Here is an 8,052-nt window from a genome sequence, read left to right as displayed (position 1 = left end):
GGGGGGGACGCATTTTTTAAAATGCGTATCAAGTACATAAGATGCATTTTAATTGTATTGTGAAGTCTAATAAATTTTTAAAAGGCATTTGGCATCTGACTTGCAGCTTTGGGACTTCCGTCACGTAACAGCAAAAGCCTCATAACAGTACGGGCTTTAGACTCTCATAAATTTCATTTCCTTAAGTAAAGCTTAAAGCAATGTTTTCTTGGACGGTAGAGCACTGCCTCTCATATTTCCCAGGAATTTACTGAGGTGCTGTGCGTATATATATACACGAAGCAGTGGGAAGATAGGTATGTGTTTAATTTAAAAGAAGCTGATGGTTTTGTTTACATGAATTACATTCCAGTCCTTCATCTCCATTCCTCTCCGCATTCCTTTCATTCAGAGGCTCAGACTGTTTACATGGTCCACTTCCCTGGCGTTATGCTAAACCCTGGAAAGAAAGACATTTTTCCAAAGAGGTCTGCTTGGGAACTCCCCGCAGATGAATGGTCTGTGTGGAGAGCTGGTGGGAATTTAAAGCCCGAAACTGCCAGCTTTAGCGTGGGGTATTTGGCAGCAGTCCTGAAGCAAGGGCTGCTGCTCGTGCTCCAAAGGCCCGCTTGCTTCTTAAGGTGGCCAAGGATATGGCGTCCCTGGGCCTGGGACGTGCCGTAGCCACTTACTGGCTGTGTTTGTTCCTTGAATTTCTTTAAAGTAAACAAAAGCTTTTCAAACTTTTTCTCCTCCCAGCTCTGACTTCTTGAGCGGGCAGTCCCAGCCAGAGCTTTGCGTGGTTCCCTCCGTTTCCATCAGCGCCGCTGCTGTGCTGCAGCGCGGCCCTCAGCGAGAAGGCTTCAGGCCTCCTTGCACCGTCCTTCAAGAGCTTTCCCTAGATCGTAGGTATATAAGTGAGGTATCCAACCTCATGTTCTTCCTTTGCCCACCATTGATTTTTTCAGTGCTCTCCCTGCATGCGTTAGCTTGAGTGGACAGAGCTTATGTTACGCTGCTGCAAGGTGTCCATCCCTTGATGTTACGTGTAGTCTTCAGAGCTCCACATGTGGTAGAAGTTGAAGTACCCTTCTCAACACTTTCCATGTCACGTCAAAAACCTTGTTACTTTTTTCCCTTACTGTCTGCCTTCCTGAAAAGTCCTCAAATGCCTTGTGAAGATTGATCAGAACATGTCTATCTCCTGCTCCTCACAGAGACCTGAGGCTTTCTCCTCAAGCAAGGTCATCCCTGGAATGAAATTACTGAGGCAACAGAGGCATGGGTGAGCATTTCAAAGCACTTTAGCGGCTTTCACTTTTTTGTGCTGGGTCTGGTTTGAGTACAGCCTACAAAGCATTAAAAGCGAAGGCCCTAAAATCCAAAGCTGAGATAATGCCCTCACCTACTCAAAGGATAATCCAGCTCCTCTCTCTTCCTATTATTCTGATGTGGTTTTGATCAAATTGACGTGACCAGCACTCAGTGAGGCTTTAAAGCTCTTGCCACAGTCTGACATGACGTGAACCTGCAATTAAGAGAGCGTGCTCCGCTGAAGCACAGGCCGGGGCCAGCACTGAGAGGGGTTCCTAAACCGCTTCACAGTCTCTCCAGAGCTAAGTGCCGCAATAACGCTTTGTCCTGTGCGGGGCCAGCTTGTCAGAGGGCAGCTTGGGATGGTTTGGGAGAGATTTATTTTGAAACTGGCATTAAACTGAGGTGCCCACTTACAGGTCTCTGCATGAGCGCTGGGTGCCTGAACTCCCCGGGCAGTCACTGGAGTTGAGAGAGTGACGCCGCTCCCTAATGCACGCACCCACTGCCTTGTGCGTGAAATTGCTGGTTCACTGACCAAACCTCTGCTGTCTATACTTGGAATTAAGCCTCAGGTACACTTGTAGACACCTGTATGTGGATACCTGTAGCCAGATGTCTTAAGCCAAATCCCCACCCTCGTTACGAAGCGATCTTGATTTCGCAGCATCCAGAAGTACCGGCGTTTTTTAAAGTCTATTCCAAATCGCCTTCCTTGAAAAATCATTTCAGTTCTGTGCAGTCAGGAGGTAGCCCTGTCAGAAACCCAGTCCTCTTCTATTGTATGGAAAACAGATTTTAAAAAGCATTTGTAAATATAATTTAAGTATTCGTATTAATTATTTAATACCTTTAAAAGCATTCGTAACTGTAGCCTCTGGACACTCAAAACCATGCCAGTTCAGCTCCAGCATTAACTCTAGAACTGTAGAATTTCCTGAGAGATGGAATACATTAATTTCTATCAGAAAATTCAACAGGGTACTGAACAGGTTGAAAAATCTTCCTCCTCCTTTATGAAAAATGAATCTGTGGTCAGGCAGTTTCCATGGCTGCATATGTAGATGTATAGGAAATACATTTCCCTTCAGTTTTTTGCATACTGTATTTTACAGTTGTTTTTTGTATATTTACAACTAGGTAGGAGTAAGAAATACAGCAAGGTGTTGATTTGAGTGCCTTTCAAGTTGAAAAAGAACGAGAAATGGTCTTAGTCCTCACTAATCGTTGTTGGCCGCTTCTGAAGACCCACATCTTTTGTGCGTCTGCCAGGTTCAGGAACTCTGCACAAGCTGGCAGTTAACACACCTGGTCACTCTCTGCTTTCCTCATCTTCCACGAAGTGGAGCTGCAGCTGCACTAAGAGAAAGGAAATGTGGAAAAACGATTGAAGCGTAAGGAAACAATATTCTGCACTGAGAAAAAGTTGAAGCTTGACAGCTGAAAGTGAGGGAGAGATAATGCTCTAGATCCAGAAATCATAGAGGCTTCTCATCTTAATCCATCTTGAGTGAGCAATGAAGTGCGTGTACTGCTTGCACATGGTGTACCCTTTCTTTACCTTGGCACAAATCTTACCAGGGGGTGGTAGGATGTGTTTCTTGTGGGAGGCAATGGTTGTTTTTCAAAACAGTGGTTTCATTTACAGGTAGAAATGTGTGGTGGCATGGACCACACCAGTGAGCAGCGGTGACTAGCTTCTACTGTGACTCCCCACAAGATACCGCACAAGCAGCTCTGCGAAATCTCTAAAAACTCTTCAGTGATGCTTTACAGCTGAGTGAGAGTGTCCAGATATTCTTGCGGTTTGAGCTGTGTCAGGACCAAAACTCTAATCATTGCTGCAGCCCTGTGTGGCACATTGCTGACCTGAGGTCAAACATGTGGCATTCAATTTCTGCCTACAGAAGAAGAGTAATAAGGCTTACCAACTCATTACTGAAATAATTCTTTAGATATGACGGGCAAGGTTTATACAGCTCATTGAAAAAGAGTTATATAAGTTCCTAATTATGGAATTAATGGTATTGTTAATATATAACTCTGTTACATACTACCTACAAAACTCTCTTCCTCAAATTCTCAAAGAGAGAAAGATTTTTGTTTCCTAGTTACAAACGTGGAAACAGAGGTAGCAGACACGTGAAGTAAATCACGTAAGATTCCCTGAAAAAAAGCCAGTCAGGAGTAAAACCTGATCATCACAACATAGCATTCTGCCAGTCAGGCCAGCAAGTGCTTAATTAGCTCCTAAGCACAGAAGAAGTTCAATTAACTAGGATGGTAAACCTGACAAAAACCAGCTGCAGCCATAGCTGGGATCAGAGAAGGTTTGGGAAATGCGGCCCTGGACTGTAGAGCAGAAAAGACAATACAGGGTACATCCAGCTGTGGGGTATGTATAAAGGCAGTGTTTCACCCAATTTTTATTGACAGAATCAGCACAGAAGATGGATCAGCCATGGCTGTGTATGAACTGATGCGCATTGATGTGAAGGTGAGAAGCTTGCGGGGTAAGAGATGCTGGCTGATGGGATCATGGGACTGATGGGACTAATCATAGAATGGTTTGGGTTGGAAGGGACCTTTACAGGTCATCTAGTCCCACCCCCCTGCAATGAGCAGGGACATCTTCAACCAGATCAGGTTGCTCAGAGCCCCATCCAGCCTGACCTGGAATGTTGCCAGGGATGGGGCATCTACCACCTCTCTGGGCAACTTGTTCCGGTGTTTCACCACCCTCATTGTGAAAAATTTCTTCCTTATATCTCGTCAGAATCTACCCTCTTTCAGTTTCACACCATGACCCCTTGTCCTACCGCAGCAGGCCCTGCTATAAAGTCTGCCCTTATCTTTCTTATAAGCCCCCTTTAAGTATTGAAAGACTTCAATAAGGTGTCCCTAGAGCTTTCTCTTCTCCAGGCTGAACAACCCCAACTCTCAGCCTTTCCTCAGAGGAGAGGTGTTCCATCCCTCTGATCATTTCTGTGGTCCTCCTCTGGACCCGCTCCAACAGGTCCATGTCTTTCCTGTGCTGAGGGCTCCAGAGCTGGACGCAGTACTCCAGGTGGGGTCTCACCAGAGCAGAGCAGAGGGGCAGAATCACCTCCCTCGACCTGCTGGCCACGCTGCTTTTGATGCAGCCCAGGATACAGTTGGCCTTCTGGGCTGCAAGAGCACGTTGTTGGCTCATGTCCAGCTTTTCATCCACCAGTGCCCCCAAGTCCTTCTCTGCAGGGCTGCTCTCAATGCCGTCATTCCCCTGTATTGATACCAGGGGTTGCCCTGACCCATGTGCAGGACCCTGGCCTTGTTGAACCTCAGGAGGTTCACATGGCCCCACTTCTCCAGCTTGTCCAGGTCCCTCTGGACAACATCCCATCCTTCTGGCGTGTCAGCCACACCACTCAGCTTGGTGTTGTCTGCAAACTTGCTGAGGGTGCACTCAATCCCACTGTCTGTGTCACTGATGAAGATATTAAACAGTACTGGTCCCAGTACGGACCCCTGAGGGACACCACTCGTCACTGATCTCCATCTGAACATTGAGCTGTTGACCACTGCCCTCTGGATGCGACCATCCAACCCATTCCTCATCCACCGAACAGTCCATCCATCATATCTGTATCTCTCCAACTCAGAGAGAAGGATGCTGGACATCCCTGAAGTACAGATACTCTGGCTCCTTGCTGTTATGTTTACCAGTAAACTTCTCACCCGACTCCCTTGTATGCCTTTTAGGCCAAGCCGGGAGGAAGGGGATGCAAAAGGGGCTGGTGCAAAATCCAGTTCTGCCCAAGCTGAAGTCCTCAGCTACTCCTCAGCTGCACCTTCCTCGTTTCACCCTGCAGTTCTGGTGAAGGGGAAGACCTGACCTTACGTCTTTGCTACACACACTGTACTTTTTAAACATGGGAAAACTGCCTGCCTGTATCCACAAACTAAGTAAATAGCTCCCTGCTCGTTACTAAGTCCTTGGTTTCTGTTATTACACCTTGGGCTAACTCTGGACCATATTCTCCAGACAGTCTCTGGGAGCCATGTGTTAGGAATCAGTTATTTCATGGTATTATCCAGATCTGTAATTTCTAAATGTGGGGATATTTTTTCTTCCCCTGATGAGTACCCTGTGGCTGTGTTATCAGGCATGTGTTGAATCGTGCTGCAAGGCAAGGAAGAGACCATGTTGCTGCGTAAGACCAAATCTACTCCATGGATAACTGTTGTAGATAATTAACAGGATCAAATGTTTTCCTATGTTCTAAGTAGTTCAGTGAAAAGGATACAATTCTTGCAGGGTTTTGAAAATTATCTAGCTCTGCAAACCCATGTCACAGTAAGTGGCTGTTCTACAATGTGGGAAATACATTGTTAATGAGATGATCAGGAAATGGCATTAATCGTCTCTTTTTTTTTTTTTTTTTATTTAAGGAAGAGTACATCAGTCTTTAAGGATATGAAAATCCAGACAGCTTTTGAGTAAGATGATTTGGCTGATGAGAATATGATTGTTTAGCAGACTGTGTCAATGGTAATTTCAGATTTGCAATGTTAAAAGATAGGGATCTTGAAGCCCTTTGCTGTGGCTTTGGAATTGAAATAGGATATTTCCATATACTGCAAATACTACAAATACTAATACTACTGCAAATACTACTACTTACTATACTGCAAATACTACATTTGCAGTGTAGTAATGCCCAGATGCCCAAATTGTGGGGCAGTAATGCCCAGAAATCTGTATGCTACAAACCTTAGGAAAAATGAACATGGCAACAATGTGAGTGTAAATGAAGTAGGCAAGTGTGGTATATGCCACGTCATACACTCAGCAAGGAATGGTGTGTTGCTGCTTACGTGTGGAGGAGACCTACTCTTTTTGAGGTGCTGAGGAATACAGTGTGCCAGTGCATACTTGTGTTTAACAGCTGCTAGTCAAGGAACATGCTGTGTAATTGTGCAGAGGCATAAAATATTCTGTCGTGAAAGAGCTCCTCATCTATCCTTGAATACATCAAGAGTGTGAGAGGATTTATGGAGCTGTCACCCAGGAGATAACGAATGCACATACGTACAAAAGAAAGTGAAGACCCTATAAAACCGTTAGCCTGGCTAGCGGGAAAATGAAGGAGTTCCTTGATAGTTAATGCTTTTGACTTGCTTATTCTTTCAATGCATTTTAAAATCTAGATTCCAGTGAAGTTTACTTTTATTATTTCACCTGTATTGACATTCAGTTTAATGTTTGCTGTCTACTCTGTATCATGTAAATTCTGCTTTTTAAGATAACTGGGAGTGGGTATGGGACAGTGGTGTGACCAAAAGTTTGCTCCCCATGAGATGCCTTAGAGAGAATGTGAGTCAAACTGGCCGAAGTCGGCTCAAGAGTAGAGACAGTCCTCTTTGCATGTGATCAGAGAAGTATTTGTGCTGCCAACTTCAAACAAGGACGGGAGGAGACTGGCTGAGGTTAGTGTGCAGTTGATATTGATTGTTCAGCTACCTTGGTTATAATGAAATAGGCTTGCATTACGGTGCTAGGCAGAGAGAGTGTTCTCTCCCTCTTAGGGAAAGCGTTACAGGAGATTTGATGAAGGCACTTGAGATGATGAACGTTGTGGTGGGAACTGATTGAGAATTTTTGGTGCAGGGGAAAAAAAAGCCCTCAATGTCACCCAGTCCATCACGTTTCTTCTCCATCAAAAGCACTAGTACACTTCTTTGAAGTGCTGGCATGACTCATCATTGCTAATAAGGTATAGAATAAGATCATGAAAAAAGTACACTTTACACGGCACCTGTACAGAAAGGTATTATACTGTGGGAATTCGACACTGTAGCATCTTTGTAATTTATACTCTGAAACAAGTATTAAGTGGTTGCAAAGGCTTTTGCAACTCGGTGTTTGACCCTGAACCCATGTTCCTAAGAGATTGTTAGGCACCAGTTGTCGCAGAGTGGTTGAATAAACTTTAGAAAGGAAAGGAAAGTTGGCTAAGGAGAAGTGGAGCAAGGGAAGCATGAGAAGAATCAACAACTGAACAGCTTGTGCTCTGCTGGATTCGGGAACACAGTAAATACAACAAAAACAGTAGCAAACATGGGATCAAAAGTTCAGTTAGAAGAGATCTTGTGGCTCTAATGACATAACAGTGTCATGGGGAAAGACAAAACCAAGTAAGACCATCTGGTGCTTGGGCAGTATGGCAAGAGACAAAGATTTGGTCCCCTGGTCTGCAAGTGATTTCTTTTTCTTCCTGCATTTTTGCCAATTTATTCCCCTGTGTTCTGTACTTTAAAAAATGTCAGCTGGAGAAGCTTGCTTGCTTTTCTTGCTTGCTGTTGTTGCATTACTAATTACTGCAGATTTAATTATGGTCACGGTGCTCAAACTTTTCAGGCAGCTATTTGTTTGTGTTAAATCCAAGGAGTGAGAGCATTAACCAATTCTCCTCATGACTGGGCTGGAGTGGGCGATGTAATTCTTTGTGTGGGGAAAAAGGCTCTTTGTGGAAGCACGGAGCAAAGCAACAACGATAACCTGAATCTTCTCAGGTTTTTATTCTGGAGACTTGGAAGGCTCAAACACAAGGCAGTGTGTGCCCTAGGTAGGACTCGTCTTCACTCTGGCACAAATCTGTAGCTAGATACTTTTTCTCTAGTGTAGTAGAACTCTGTAGCTAGAATACATATTTATTCATTTACCCCGCATTTAATTTTCTGTTCATTTATATGATCTCCATAAATGTCTTATGTTTC

The 8,052-nt window shown here is 44.4% G+C and overlaps 1 long non-coding RNA gene across 1 annotated transcript; it reads left to right on the top strand.

Moving 5' to 3' along the window:
- The first annotated feature begins 1,039 nt into the window (after positions 1 to 1,039).
- LOC142407099 (uncharacterized) lies at positions 1,040 to 3,792 on the top strand. Its single transcript, XR_012774809.1, has 3 exons — positions 1,040 to 1,264; positions 1,713 to 1,868; positions 3,730 to 3,792. It is a non-coding gene; the product is annotated as an uncharacterized LOC142407099 (long non-coding RNA).
- Positions 3,793 to 8,052: the final 4,260 nt, after the last annotated feature.

Source organism: Mycteria americana, chromosome 1 (assembly GCF_035582795.1).
Source record: "Mycteria americana isolate JAX WOST 10 ecotype Jacksonville Zoo and Gardens chromosome 1, USCA_MyAme_1.0, whole genome shotgun sequence".
NCBI classification, from domain to species: Eukaryota; Metazoa; Chordata; class Aves; order Ciconiiformes; family Ciconiidae; genus Mycteria; species Mycteria americana.
The sequence above is the reverse complement of the archived record's forward strand: the minus strand, read 5'-3'. Positions and strand labels throughout refer to the sequence as shown.